Source organism: Barbus barbus (assembly GCF_936440315.1).
Source record: "Barbus barbus genome assembly, chromosome: 11".
Classification (NCBI taxonomy): domain Eukaryota; kingdom Metazoa; phylum Chordata; class Actinopteri; order Cypriniformes; family Cyprinidae; genus Barbus; species Barbus barbus.
In genome coordinates, this window is record NC_136739.1 from 31,843,575 (window position 1) to 31,859,318 (window position 15,744).

A 15,744-nucleotide genomic window follows, 5' to 3' on the forward strand; every position below is an offset into this window, starting at 1 on the left:
TTTCTCATCTTTGTATAGGCTACGTGTGCCGTGACCCGCTGTAGTGCTGCTGGTGATTTACGCCATCGGTTATGACACTGTGCTTTATTGCAGGCCATGTTCTGATTGCATAGCATTTCGTTTTGATAAAATAAATCTAATCAAAGAACATCTAATGAGGTTTGGAAATAAAACCATTGGCTTTCATAGAATGTGTTTTCTCTTCTTTTTCTCATGCCAATATTTTATTATCATCATCTCAGATCAGGGTTATTATACACTGTAAAAAATTATTATTATTTTTTTTTTATTGTGAACAAAACGAATACTGGATGATGTTTTACAAGAGAATATTTCAGTATTAAAATCATATTAAATTAATTCCGTGAAATAAAACAAATTTTAACTGAAATAAAAATAAAATCTAAAAACCTTTTATTTCAGCATTTGCATATATATATATATGCTGATATAAACTAATAAAGACTAAAACTAAATAGATTAAATTTAACCACCTAGACATTTTTAAATCAAAAACTAATCAAAAATAAATAAATAAACGAAAGAAAGAAAGAAATAACTAAAGAAACACACAACAAAATTACTATAATGACTTTAAAAAAATGATAAAAACACAACAAAATAACTAAAACTTTAACTAAAATTACAAATGAAATAAAAAAAATATAAAAAATAAAATCTGATTCAGATTAAAACTCAGATTAATTTATAAACTGTAAAAATTAGTACAAGAAAATAATATTTTAGTCTTTCTTCAGTATTTCATGTTTAATACAATGTGTTTCTTGCCATTTCTTTTAATTATTTGTGAAATTTACTAATCATTTCGTAGTGAAAATAGTTTCAAGGCCATTTGTTATCAGTGTAAATGCATAAAACCACACTAGCTGTGATTGATCACTTTACACTCATGAGCAGAATAAACTGTGATTTGAAACAGAGCTTATTTTAACATTTAATCAAAGGACCGAAGAGCAGTGGCTGTGTGTCTGTGTCTCCTCACACAAACAGAATCCAATCTAACACATACGTGGTGGGAAAAATAATCTCAGAGTAATCTCAAACTCTCACACGAGCCGGCAAGATGATGGATATCCCGGGAAAATACTGCTGCCATCCCTGCAAACCATAAGACATCTTAGAAATGCTACCTTTCTGTTGAATACTGAAGAGAAAATAGAGAAAAACTCATTTATGTGTCTACAATGCTAAAATGCCACTTTTAAAATGCCAGAGCATATTAATATATATATGTTTTAATAAGGACTTTGATTGAGTGATGCATTTATGTATTCCTTTTCCACTTTGGTAAACAAGATGGCAGGTCAAATGTCAAATGAAATAATGAAGCGTAAAAGGGAATTAAAGACTAAATGTAAATTACTGCACAAGATAAGAGAGATAAACCATAAAACCGCACTAATGTCTTGTGTTTTTCATAATTCCCATCAGTTAGCAAATACATATCACCTAGGTAACAGTAGAATGATGAGAAATATCTGTGATTACAGTTTTATCGGGATGAGCGAATATTCAGCACTAAAACCTATAAACGTTCATTATTGAAGATAAAATAAACGAGCTAAAATAACATAAAATATAAATATAATAAATAAAATATTAAATGAAATAAAATAACATTTTAAAACTATATAAACTTATTAAAAACTGATCAAAATGATAAAAACACTGAACAGAATTACTAAAACTTTAAATTAAATTGAAAACAGAAAATATAAAAATCAAATCAAAACAAAATATTAAGAAAACTTTGATAGTATATCTATACTAAAATTACACTGCTGATTTAAAATTAATTGCAAATTTAAATTGTATTTAGACCATTAAACTAAGACAAATTAAAGCGAGATATGTTAAATGTGTAATTTTAGCTTTATTAAAATACAGAAATACATATTTGTCATATTTCATATAATCAAAAAAATAATAATATTTATATAATTGCTATAATCACCTTTTACCTATTACACAATATCTAGTATTTCCAAATTAAAATGCATCCATGTTTTTAGCATCACTTTAAAATACGTTTATTAAGTTTATTTATATATATATTTATATATACACACGCACACATACTATTTCAGTGAAAATTTTATGTTCAAATCAATGTGTTACTTGCTGTTTCTTTTTAAATTATTTGTCAAATTTACTAGCAATTTCTGAAAAGTAGATCTACACTAAATCTGTTCAGGAAATAAATGCATGCTGGGAACTTCAGGCGTCATCATGGCAGCAGTGTAGGAGGGTCTGCGATCGAGAGAAACCCTTCAGAAAGCCTTCTTCTCAAAGTCAAAGCTCTCCTGTGCTGCATTAACAGCACGCCATGCACATAAACACCAGAGAAGCCCAGAATAACCAGGCTTCCTCTCGTCCTCCGACCAGCGGATTCGGCTCTGGTCATGTGTGTCCCGCCGGCAAATGACCCCCACTATTTGACACGCAGGAATAAACAACAGCGTTTGGAACAGGACTCTCTGTCAGGATTTTACACTGGACATCAAGAATATATTTTAAAAGCAACCAAAGATGTACTTAACCCTCTGAAGCCTGACATATGAAATAATAGTCAGAAAAATCAACTTTTTTGAAAAGGAACAGTTTATTCAACCTTTAGACAAAATGTAAAAAACGTTTGCATATGTGTCTTATATCATATTTGATACATCAGGCTTTTATGGCTGACAGTATGGAGCATAAACAGCTCCATTTTATTCAGAGGCCCAAACTGAGCAAAAATATGCAATTTGGTGTAGATGCTGCTATTTATTTATTATGATAATAATAATAATAATAAATTATTACTTGATAAATTTGTTTCTCTCAAACAGCAAAAGTGTAAAGAAATAATAATAATGCATTTAGTAATAATTAACATGATGATGATGATAATAATATTTAATAATAATTATTATTATTATTGTTATTATTAACAACAACAAAAGGTATAATGAAATGCTGTTTGTAATGTAAATCATCTTTGTAATGAGATCTTTATAACAATACAGCAGATACTGACATAAAATGATCTAAATATCACTCTATATCTCCAATAATATGTCTTAGTAAGATGAGAGTGAAATGATCCAAACATATAATGCAATGCTGATCGAGAGATGAAGAAATAAATGCTCCTCAGAAGATGTGAGATGAAGATCATTCCTCCGCTGAGGAACAGAGAAAGTAAAGCTTCTGGAAACAAACGCTCCTCAAAAGATCCTGATGATCAGATTTGAGACGCACTGATTTTTCTCAAATGATTGATGGAGAATCAAGTAAAGCTGAGCTGCTTCAGTCCAGTAAGAGTTCATCTGGAAATATGACTACAGATATTTGATTAAAAAAAAAAAAAAAGTCAAGATTTGACAGCAGAAAACCACGTGAAGCAGCAGCTGAACCTGGATGATACTTCTACAATTACACTAAAAGAGCTTTTACTGGATAAAAACGTCTAAACTATCAATCAGAGGATATAAGGCTCATTTAGAGGCCTGTCAAATATACAGCAGGCTTTCTAGTGGTAAAAATCAAGAATCATGGAAATGAGAACTAGAGCCAACAATTTGCTAAATCATTAGGGAAAAATTGACTGTGCACAACAACAAACAATATAGGGTGCATTATTGCATTTTATTTTGCACAATGAGCCCACCTATGCTTTTATTTCCCAGCAAACCCTCCGTCTGAATGGACACACATGAAGCATTTAACTCCAGATTGCATGAGAGACGCCGGCGTCTCGTAGCAGTCGGCGATATAGTGCTTTGGCCGTGATGTCAGCCTCTTTCGCACCTATTTTTTGCTTTGCTAATTTATGAAAGCTATGATGTGGTACTCAGGTTTAATGCTTTTTAATCTCATGCTTCGCTGGCCGCTGCCTTCTTTGCATGCCGGTGCGATTTGTCCTGCTGTTTCAAGGTTTATCCGGAGTTCTCCGCGCCCTGCGGCGAGACCGGACCGCTGCAAGTCCATTAACCTCGAGCGTCGTGAATCCCACTGAATGGATGTTCACTTTAATCACTTTTTGGGGGACTGTGAAGGGCTGAGAAAGCTGGCTACCTCCTGCTTAACAACATTACGCTCTAGATACTCACTCAAGCATATTTACGATCTGCATTTCCAGCATGTTTAGATGTTATGGCAACTCACTTATTATGACAAATTCTGCTCCAGTAAAAGCCCACATAAAATCAGAATTGACTTGTGTGGCTTTCAGTCCATTTCTATTAGCGTGGAGATCATCTATATGCAGGCAGACGCCTGAAAATATATTTATGTTTAGCAGATATTTGCAACGAACAGTCTTTCTATGGAGGAAAACAGCAGCGGTGTACAAACTGTACAGATTTCTATGCAATAAAATGCACTATAGAAATAAAATGTAGATATTCATGAGCAGAACTGAATATCGGTGTTATTTTAGTTAACTAAAACTAAATATAAAAATAAAAAAATATTTGAACTTAAATAAACATTAGAAGAAATGAAATAAAATATCAAGAGTCAATTAAAATTAATCAATAAAAAAAATGCATAGAGAAAAACGCCAAAAAAAAAAACACAACTCTAAAGAAAATGTTTTTTTTAAGGTGCTGTGGAGACACAATACCCACTATAAAGAGCCCAAAATACAGGCCCAAACTAATAAAGAAAGAAAAGCAAACCACAGACGATGTGGGAGATCAGAGGATACATTATATAACCCAACCGCAGGGAGGAAAGATTTAAGAGACAGAACAGCTCCATAAAGACCTGCATTCTGATTGGAGGAGGAGGAGGAGTGGGCGGAGTCAATCAAACACACCTGCATCTCTGAGGACTGGAAGTGAGAGTTCAATTAGTTTTAGTGGTATACTACTATTTTAGTATTTATGAATATTTTGAAATTGCTTTTGTTATTAATTGTTTTATTGTTACAGTTTTAGCATTTGTAAAGTTTTTATATATTGCTTTAATTATTTTATATTATTTTAATATTTAGATTTAATACAATTTTTCCAGTTTAGTTTTAGCAATTTTAGTATTATTTATTTCAGTTAGTCGCCAAGACAACATTTCTAATTGTATGATTATTTTGAAATCGCTTATATAGCTATTATACTTCAGTTTTAGTAATTGTAAAGTTTTTTTATTTACATTTAATTTCAAAGTTTTTTTTTTTCTTTTTCATTTTTAGCAAATTTAGTATTGTTATTTATTTAAGTTAGACAACATTTCTGCTTTTTTAAAAGTTATATTCACTGAAAAAAATAATAATTGAATTTTAGATTGGTTGCAATCAATTTATTTTAGCTACATTTAAATAAACAATTGTTTTAAATGTAGCTAAAATAAATTGTTTGCAACCACTTACCTTAAATTTAGTATAATTGTTTTCAGTGTATATATCCTATACATAATTACACACACACACACACACACACACTTAATTTATTTATTTACATACATACAGTATTTTTTACAAATTACCAGAACAGTTATACTGTTAGTTTTAGTTAACCATAAAAACAGCATTTAACAGTACTTGTTCACAAGTCAACACACATTTGAACTTTTTTTCTTTATACCTGTTATTTTAACAGTCTACCTGATTTTTTTTAAAACAAATTTCCATTACCAAAAATTAACAATAATAGTAATTATTTTGTTTTTCAGTTTTTGTTGTAGTAATTTTAGTATTTTATTTGAGTATTTATTTATTTATTTTCAGCTTTCCATCATATACTGTATGTATGTGTGTGTGTGTGTGTGTGTGTGTGTGCGTGCATGTTTATGTGGTTTATGAGGACACAAATTTGTATAATGACATGGGTATAACAGAGGTATTACAATATGAAGGTGGTTTATGAGGACACTGCCTATGTCCCCGTAATTCAAAAGGCTTAAAAAACATACTAAATGGTGTTTTTTTTGAAAACCTAAAAATGCACAAAGTCTCCTGTGAGGGCTAAGTTTAGGTGTAGGGTTGGTGTAGGGCAATAGCACACACAGTTTGTTCAGTATAAAAACCATTACGCCTATGGAGAGTCCCCATAAACCACAAAAACCAACATAGATATGTGTGTGTGTGTGTGTGTGTGTGTGTGTGTGTGTGTGTGTGTGTGTGTAACACTAATAAGATTGTTAAACAGGTCTACACACATTTATACTAAAGTTTTTTTTTGATTTCTTACATACTTCAATCAGTCTACTTGAATGAAGAAAAAGACCAAAATTCCACTTCAATAACATATTTACATATGATTTCTGATTGCAAATATGCTGAAACAAAACAAGCCAATCAGATGGTTTAAGTGAGTGTCTCTCAGCCAGAATAAGCTGTAAACTGCGACGACTTCACGAACAAAAGCGGTTTGTGCATCAGAAAGAGCAGCTGTTGAAAGCAGCACTCGAAGTGCTGTCGAAGTTTGTGAAGAAGACAAAGTAAATGCGTTTTTAAAGGCAAACAGCAGGCGAGATCGGCGTAGCTCTGAAGTGTGAACCCCGGGGCAGGTTCTGTACTTAAGACTTACAACAATCTCATTATCTTTCACTCCACACACATCAGATACGAGCAGCCATTTGTCACAGGCAGATCTGCCTCCGTCTGCCAGCAGGCATCAGACCAACACTTCTGCAACTCTGCTGCACATAATTGCCATATGGACAGCGTTTGGAGCCAGACTCGAGCCTGTTGGGCAGATTCCCCAGATAGTTCAATGAATATTTTATCTCATTTCCATCTAATTTGCAGCAAATCATTATACAGAACATTTCTAATTAATTTATAGGACAGATTTGATTTTGATAACTTGTGAGAACACTTCCCCCCTCCACCTCTTTTGGGGAAACTACACATTATATAAAATACACTGGTAAATGACTGCAGTCACTTCTTATAAAACGGCCATTTACCAAACGCTGGAGCTCCTAACCCCGCTGTTTAATTAACTTTACACTGTGTAATTAACCCGAGAACCGGCGAGACAGAGAGGATTTAATTAAAGTATTTCATACCACTAATATGAATAGCATTCCTTTTCAGATGTGTGTGAAAAATATGTTGCACTTTCCAGGAATATGGTACAAAAGATGGGCAGAAAATGCAGTTGTTTCTTATTTTTCATCAAATGGTTATTAAAAGAGAAGCTTAACCTTCAGAAAATGCTGAATGTCAGCCTCAAAGCAGCGTAGTAGTTTTCATTAATGTTTTAAATGAGCTTTTATTATTTTAGTTTAATTTTTAACAATCTTGTTATGTGCTGCTTTTGACCTTTTAATTATTTTTGTATTTTTTTTTAATTCCAATAGTTTTAATTCATTTCTATTTCAGTTTTAGTCTGCAGTTGTAATTTTATTGCTTAAACCTAAAAACTTAAAAATATCGTAATTGAAACAAGGAAAAATGTAAAATAACAGTTTTTTTTCTGTAAAACCTTTAATGACAATTTCTGTAAAATTATTGTTTTTGCACTTTATTTCAATAAAGATATTTTACTGTAACGTTATGCTTTTTGTTTGACAGCCAAAGCTGCCAGTGATTTGACCTTTTTTTTATTTATTTTTTTACAGTGTACATATAAATGTAATTTTAACTGTTTATTTTATTTTTATATAATATTTATTTTTTCTTTTTAAAATGGATTTTTACTTATTTTCTACATATAAACATCACAAAAAATATTATAATTAATGTTGATATTATATATAAAATATAATTTTATTTTATAATTTAGAATTATTTTATATTTTATTTTATTGAATTTAAGTGCAATTTCCAGTCATTTTGTTTCTTTTTCTTTTTATGAATTTTGTTGCTGTGTTGCTGCATTTTTATTAATTAAAAAAATATTTTAGTAAACATTAACATTAACAACAATGGTTTATTTGGGTTTATTTATTTATTATTTATTTTTAGAGGGTTTATTTGAATTTTATTTATCTAGCTGTCTTCTTTTTATAAAAAATAAAAAACACACATTTGACCTTCTATCAATTGCATATTTATTCTCTAAATGCTAGCTTTTCTTGTTCTTTTTTCTATATATTCGTTTTCTTTGTAAAAAAAAAACAAAACAAGACTTGTAATAGCACTTGCATGTTGTTGCTCTTTTGTTGGTTTTGATGGCTTCTAAATGTCCTCATTTGTAAGTCGCTTTGGATAAAAGCATCTGCTAAATGACTAAATAAATCAATAATTATTTATTTTCTAAAAAGAAATATCAAAAATATAAATAAAATGTATACATTTTAAAAACAACTGGTTATTTGATGGAATTTGATAAATAATTAATTAATTAATAGTTTAATTAACGTATCTCAAAGTTCTCATTACAAATATCAGGATGTTTGTGCCTCTAATGCTTAAAGTAATCAGACGCTAATGCATGTGAAATATTCTTGGAATATTAAATTGTCTCTTTCCATCCATAATGCATAGATTTATTATCCATTAGTCTGCAGATTCCGGCCGCGAGAGATGGCTGAGCGAGACGATGCAGCCGCGGTCACTGGGCTGTACGGTTTGATAACCGACCCAAGCTGCCTTGAAGGCTGAAACAGTGTTTTGAATATGATTCTGTCAGCAACCGGCAGTGGAGAGACGAGGAAACGTGACATGTCAGAAACACAAACACAGCATGCATGAGTTTGAGGCTTTCAGGGTTTTTATGTAGAACCGATGCAATACAATACAATGCAATAATCTACAAGCATCATGCTTTACTGTAGCTCAAGAGCATGGGTTCAAATCCCAGTGAATGCAAGAAGTAATGAAATTTGTCACTTTGGACAAAAGTGCCTGCTTAATGCAAATATGTCAATCTCAATGGAATTTCTATCATAATCACCAAAGGGATCAAACAAGAATTCTATTGATTCCACATTATGAAAAAACTCAATTAGCATTTTTTCAGACATTAAAGCAAAGAGCAGCTAAATACACACTGCAGCTAAATTCGGTTATCAGCTATGTAGATTACTCACAATCTATAGTCTGCTATACTGATTACAAATTACCTGACAAATATTGTAGTTAGTAACGTAATCCATTACGTTACACATTTCAGGTAATGTATTCAGACTACGTTTAGATTACTTTTGACCCAACTCACTTATCACATTGATTTATATAGGATGATTTTAAGGAAAATATATTCCATTCGTTTTTATTAACAAAATTAAGTGCATTAAACGTTACATTTCACCAATGTTTATATCTCACTAGTTTTTAATGGTACTCTGAAGTTTTGTTACACACACAAAGCGATAATTTAGGGGATTCACTCCCATATTTAAATGTGGTTGTCACTCCTGAAACTTTAGAGAGTGTACTAATAGAAATAGAGTTTATTCTTACCAATCTGACTAAAAAGCGACATTCAAATGTGATTTGAAACCTCACTTGCAGTTCTTGGAAACGAGCCTCCGTGGGGAAAACTCCCATCCAGGACTCCAGAAGCTGGTGTGACATCATGTCCTCAGCGTTGTGGTATAAGTGGCTCACTGGCAGGAGCTCAGAGCCATTAACAGGAAGATTCAGCATCCATTCCCACCTGGAGAAATTATCTGACCGCTGCTGTTTACCCTTCAGCAAGAATTGAACCCTTCAGCGGCTCCGGAGAGAACTAGATATTGTGGAGTAGAAAAACAGCCAACTACAGCTTGGCTGGATATCATGAGACATGAAAACAATATGCATTAAACCGTATCTATACATGCAAATGTTTAGTAACAGTTATTTAAATGGCACTTGGGGACAGATTTTAGTGATAAAATAATTACTTTCTCAGTAAAGCTTTCCGTCATTTCTTTTTACACAATTCATGTTGTTCAATCAACATACACTATGTGTGTGTGTATATATATATATATATATATATATATATATATATATATATATATATATATATATATATATAAGTATATATATGCACACACACATCTAATACGATTCTATTATATATGTAATGTATATAGAATAAAAAAAAAATTATAATTTACATTACAGGGACATGTCCCTACCAATATCCAGCGACTACTAAATTGTCTCTAGCAATAATTTTGATCTAACAATTTAATATGTATGTAACCACTGCTGTTGTAATTTCGGACAAATCTGAAATAGGCCTAGGTCATACCATTGATATTATCTGAGAAGTTAAAGTAAATAAGCTAGAAAACTGCGAAATTTCAAGTACGTACATTACATTTAATACATGAGCGGAGTAAGAACATATAAGAGCCGAAGTGTTTGAAACATACGAGCACAGTTTAGCTGAATGATAAAGTTTAAAACTCTTTAACTTTATGTTGTTCTGCTGTTTTGTGTTCATTTGCTTCTCTCATTGCACTTCCTTCCTTCTGATCCCAAAGTCAGGAAAGAGTGAATGAACTTTATTTTTAATGAAGTTACTGACCACAAAAGTAAGAACTTGTTCGTTTGTTCACTTCATTTTACCGCGGATTCGTTTACAAACAAGGCAAAATTTGATGCAAGATTTTCAAAAAGATTGAAACTAAAAGACGATACTGTGCCAATGTGGATCTGACAGTAATGTCAACACACAAGTGTGAGTAACTGTTTTTATTAAGTGGTCACTATCGCTTTGTCTGATATTACAGATTGTTTGATATGTACAGAGTATTTATGCATCCATCTGTGAAGGATGTACGCTGTCAAACATACACACCTGTTAGCCAGTCATAGCAGTGGGCATTTACTTCCGAGTTTACAATCCGCCACGCCCATTCAAACAGAGCGTTCTGATGAGAGGGGTCAAAAATAGTAGACCGATATATCGCCAAGGCCATTTATTTATTTGGGAAAAATACTTTGTCTTAAAGTATATGTTTATTTTACACATTTAAATTTCAAATGATGCTCCAAATGTCTTAAATATTAATTAAAATAAATAAAATTATATCGGCCATCGGCCACCCTGCTTTCCAAGATATCGGCATCGGCCTTCTTAAAACCCATATCGGTCGACCACTAGTCAAAAACAGAGGACAGAAAATAGCCTACTCTAAATTATGATATTTTTAATGTAAAAATCTTGATGATATTATAAGGGGACCTCAGAGAACAGTTCAAAATAATAAAAAGGGCAGTTCATGGCCCCTTTAATGTTTTTCTAGAGGACAATCTCCAATGGATGTGTATGTGCACCATACTAAATTATGTTGGGATTCCTCATGCACTTCATACATTTGAACCAATAGCAAACCAATAATAAGCAGGGCATCACAAGCGCTTCTCTGCATGTCTACTCCCGTTTCATCATCCACTTGTTCACATGCAGACAGAACAGAGCCAGATTTAGCTGACAGTATTTACCAAAATGATCCTAATATTTGAGAGACATGTGGGTCAAAGGCAGGCAGCGGTTGGAAATATTCCAATCTCGGCTTGTCTTATGCTTTTGACAGGCCTATCAGGTGTTTTTTTTACTATTTCTACCCTTTCCTTCCTGGCCTCATTCTGTCATCGCCGCTCTGTCTCCTCCTTAAGACTACCGTAAAGTGTCCCAATGCACAACACATGTAAAAATGCATTATAAATAGGCTAGTCATCAATCAGTCACTCAGCAGTGTGAAGGAAAACCCACCGGTGCCGCCAGTTTACTGCATTTCCATTCTTGAGTGATGGTTGAAAAGCGCCTCGTCTTCAGGGTGAGCGCTTTAATCACTTCCGTCATGCTTTTGACATACAGCGGCTAATCAAAATTGTACTTCTGAGCGGACACTTCATTATTCGGATACATATACGCACTCTCGCCACTGACATTTGCTTATATCTATATTTATCCACCAGAGTCTGGCCAATTATGCAGTTTTATCCGTGAAACCCGCGGCTAACACCTGGATTGTTTGAGTGATGATTCATGACCTGTGTCGACCGCTATATATTTGTGAGGGAAAAGAAAAACAGCGCTTTGTGTAATGACTGGGATTGAGTCAACAAACCCTGAGGGACTAGATCATGTGTGGCTCACCTGCCAACAGCTAATGTTATGACGGCGGTGTCTTCTGCTCAATAATAAGCTGAGTTTGTTCGCGGAGTGAAGTGAGGTGTGCTAGTGAGGTAACGGCTCGTCCCGATGACTGTACTGTATAATACAACAAGCAGACACTCATTATACTGACCTAAAATGAGTCTCAGGTCACAAACAGCTGAGAAAGACACTTCTACTCAAAAGATTGGGGTCAGTAGGATTTTTTTTTTTTTTATCAAGGATGTATTAAATTGATCAAAAGTGACACTGAAGACATTTATAATGTCACAAAAGATTTCCATTTAAAATAAAGGCTGTTCTTTTGAACTTTCTATTCATTAGAGTGTCCTGAAATATCAAAAGTATCACGGTTTCTACAAAATATGAAGCAGCACAACTGTTTTCAACATTGATAATAATCAGAATTGTTTCTTGAGCAGTAAATCAGTATATTAGAATGATTTCTGAAGGATCATGTGACACTGAAGGCTGGAGTAATAATGGTGAAAATTCAGCTTTGCATCACAGGAATAAACTACAATATATTAAAAAAGAAAACAGCTATTTTAAATTGTAATAATATTTCACAATATTACTGATTGTTTTGTATTATTGACCAAATAAAAGCAGCCTTGGTGAGCAGAAGATACTTTTTTTCAAAAATATTTTTAAAATCTTATCGACCCCAAATATCTTTTGTCATTGATTTTAAACCACTTTTTGCACATATGCATCCATTGTGTGGTAATATACGACTAACTATAATACAATTCTTATATAATACTGTTATATATATATATATATATATATATATATATATATATATATATAAAACAGACTTATTCAACCTGTCCCTTGTCCGAGCTACTGTGCCCACCTGCTTTAAGACCATCGTGCCAATACCAAAAAACTCCTCCGCAACATGCCTTAATGAATACCTCCCAGTAGCGCTTATCCCCATCATCACCAAGTGCTTTGAGCCGCTGGTCCTTGCACACCTCAAAACCTGTCTCCCACCGAAACTGGACCCTCATCAATTTGCCTACCGCAAGAATAGGTGCACGGAAGATGCAATTTCCATAGCACTGCACGCCGCCCTCTCTTATTTGGACAATAAAGACACTTATGCCAGAATGCTGTTCCTTGATTTTAATTCAGCGTTCAACACGGTCATCCCATCCAAGTTAATCACCAAACTTAGAGACTTGGGTATTAGTACTTCACTCTGCAATTGGCTATTGGACTTTCTGACCAACAGACCCCAGTATTTTCGGTTAGACCACCACTGCTCTTCCACCCTCATTCTTAGCACTGGTGTACCACAGGGCTATGTGCTGAGTCCTTTCCTCTATTCCCTCTTCACCTACAACTGCGATCCTGTACATGGTTCTAACATCGTCAAGTTTGCAGATGACACCACGGTGATCGGACTCATCAAGAACAACAGTGAATCAGCCAACAGGGAGGAGGTGGACCATCTGGCTGCATGGCACACTCATAACAACCTGCTGCTCAACACTAAGAAAATCAAAGAACTCATAGTAGACCTCAGGAAGGGGAACACACACCCATCCACACCAATGGAGAGGTGGTAGACTGTATCACCAGCTTCAAATTCCAAGGGATTCACATCTCCAGCGACCTTACGTGGACAACCAACAGCTATTATATATACACATTTAATACAGCAACAGCATATATACTGGTGTAAGTGCAATGATAATATACAATATATAATATATATACACACACATCAAGAAAAGAGCAATGATATGCAAGTGCTATGAGAAGTCTCAGCTTAACGCAGTGCAGGTAGCAAGTTTTTTTTATTTTTTATTATATGATAAATAAAAAGAAAACACATAGAATAGAAAAAGAATAGAGCAAGCTAGTGTTAGTATGTTTTATGTTTTTTGCTAAGAAAAAACAAGCAGTTAGTAAAAGAATAGAATGCAAGTCTGAAAGGGGCACGTTTTTTAAAAGAATAGAATTAGGATAGAGAGTGCTAGAGTTAGAAGGCCAAATAAAGACGGAAGGAGATGTGTTTTTAGCAGATTCTTGAAGATGACTAAGGACTCAGCTGCTCAGATTGAGTTGGGCAGGTCATTGCAGAGGGAACATTTAATGTAAAAGTCTATGAAAGTGATTTTGTGCCTCTTTGGGATGAACAATAAAGTGCCATTTAATTTCAGAAGGCAAGCTTCTAGAGGAACATAAGTCTGAAGTAATGAATTTAGGTAAAGGGACGCAGAGCCAGTGGTGGTTTTGTAGGCATATACAGTCATGACCAAAAATATCGGCACCCTTGATAAATATGATCAAAGGTGGCTGTGAAAATTAATCTGCATTTTTAACCCTCTTGATTTTTTTATTTAAAAAGTTCACAAAAATCTATCCTTTCATTGGATAATAATCATTTAAAATAAATGTTTTTCTCATATATACATTGGCCACAATTAACGGCACCCTTTTAACTCAATACTTTTTTAAACCTTTTATCAGTTTAACAGCTCTAAATGTTCTCCTATAATGCCTGATGAGGTTAGAGAACACCTGACAAGAGATCAGAGACCATTCCTTCATCCAGAATCACTCCAGATCCTTCAGATTCACAGCTCCATGTTGGTTCTTCTTCTCTTCAGTTCACCTCACTCATTTTCTACAGGGTTCAGGTCAGAGGACTGGAATGGCCAGCAGAAGCTTGGTTTTGTGCTCAGTGACCCATTTTTGTGTTGTTTTTGAGGTTTGTGTTTGGATTATTGTACGGTTGGAAGATCCAAACATGGCCCATTATCAGATTTCTAACAGAGTCAGTCACTTGTTGATTTTTATCTGTTGGTATTTGATAGAATCCATGATGCCATGTGTCTAAACAAGATGTCCAGGACCTCCAGCAGCAATATAGGCCCACAACATCACAAATACAGCAGTATATTTCATTGTACACATGGGGTACTTTTTATCCCTGTGTTCACCAAACCCATCTTGAGTGTTTGCTGCTAAAAAGCTCACTTTTTAGTTTCATCTGACCATAGAAGCCAGTCCCATTTGAAGTTCCAGTCGTGTCTGATAACTGAATATGCTGGAGATTGCTTCTGGATGAGCTAGGAGAATTTTTCTTGAAACCCTCCCAAACAACATGTGGTGATGAAGGAGCTGATTGATGACTTTTTTTAAAGGTTTTCTGACCTCGAGACACAAGTATTTTCTGCAATTCTCCAGCTGTGGTCCTTGGAGAGTCTTTATCCACTCAAACTCTCCTCCTCACCGTGCATTAGGACGATATAGACACACGTCCTCTTCCAGGCAGTTTCATAACATTTTATGTTGATTGGAAATTCTTAATTATTGCCCTGATGGTGGAAATGGGAATTTTCACTGCTCTAGCTCTTTTCTTAAAGCCACTTCACTAATTTGTGAAGCTCAATTATCTTTTATTGTGTGTTTTTGTCATTTATTGTTACATACGTTTATTAGTATTTTTTAAATATTCATTTTTAGTTTTAGTTGTTTTAGTGCACAAGTTTGAAATGAAAATGAAAAATGTTTAAGTATATTATCTTTTAGCTTATTTCAAACAATTAATATTTTTTTTTTTTGTATGGTTTTAGTTAACTATAATAACCCTTGGATAGTGAGCTATTTTGTATGTACACTTTAATTCAACAGAAGAAAATGCTTTTCAGTCACAATGTATTTACAAAAATAAAAAACAGTAACAGTAAATTTACAACATCAGAAGCGGATT